The sequence below is a fragment of the Tupaia chinensis genome, unplaced genomic scaffold (assembly GCF_000334495.1).
Source record: "Tupaia chinensis unplaced genomic scaffold, TupChi_1.0 Scaffold000574_1, whole genome shotgun sequence".
NCBI classification, from domain to species: domain Eukaryota; kingdom Metazoa; phylum Chordata; class Mammalia; order Scandentia; family Tupaiidae; genus Tupaia; species Tupaia belangeri.
In genome coordinates, this window is record NW_006160088.1 from 3,368,275 (window position 1) to 3,369,283 (window position 1,009).

General features: G+C 53.9%; 1 protein-coding gene across 1 annotated transcript in view; it reads left to right on the forward strand.

Moving 5' to 3' along the window:
- Positions 1–1,009, forward strand: part of DZIP1L (DAZ interacting zinc finger protein 1 like) — a 52,677-nt gene that overhangs the window by 42,379 nt on the left and 9,289 nt on the right. The window lies entirely within an intron of this gene.

A 1,009-nucleotide genomic window follows, 5' to 3' on the forward strand; every position in this document is an offset into this window, starting at 1 on the left:
GAATGCAGTGCGTGTTAGTCAAGGCAGAGACATTACGGGGTACAGGATCATCAACTGGTGCCAGACCCGACCTTTAACATTTTACTGTTTTATGCATGTGAGTTGGGAGAAAATATTACTGACACAGCAATCCCGTGAGGTCAGAGAGATGATGACTAAGCAAGTATACGGTAGGTATTCTGGGCTTAAAGGTGGTGTCCTCGCTTTGAAGTTTTTTCTTTATTCACGGTAGAGTGTGTCAGGATGAGAATATGGTAAAATTGGGTAGGTGCTCTGTGAAACTCTGCCCCATTTAGTTTAAATTTCTGGTCTTAATTCTCTGAGGAAAGAGTTGTTATTCTTGCCCTGAAATCTCAGACAGAATGGTGTTTGTCCTGGCTTTCACTCTGCAGCATAAGCTGACCCCTTGACTCACTCCCTCCAATGTCTGTTCATCCATTCATTGGCTGCATCACCTGGGGACCGGCCAGGACTAGGGGAGGCGATGGAGCCAGGGGCGCTGCAGCTCCGAGGACAGACAGGCAGGGGCCCTGGGAGGATGAGTGCTGGCTTTCAAGAGAAAGGAAAGGACTCTTGCTCAGCTCGGGCCACCCAGAGTTTGCCAGGAAGCCAGGACTCAGCCTCCCCTGCCTTCTCTCCCCTTCCCTGGCCTCGAGTCCTGCCTTCTCCGGGATGTCAGTGAGGTGTGAGGTGAGGGCTGCGTTCATGGTGCTTTGTGGATCTTCCTTTCAGCTCTGTGCCCAGTTCTCTTCAGGGTCCCATGCGTGTTGTGCCAGGGCTCCCTCCTGGATCTGCAGCCCAGCCCTCTCCTGTATGGGAGCAAATGTGGGCGTGGCGAGTGGGGTGTGGGCCTGGTGAGCGAGTGTGGGCGTGGTGAAGGCCGAGGCAAGAGCCCTAGGATTGGGCGGACCTGGGTTTGCGTCCTCTACTTTCTTCCAGGGGACCGTGGGCAGTCTCTTGATCGCCGATGCGATCTGTGGAGTAGGGGGAATGGTGGTCTCTGGAGATG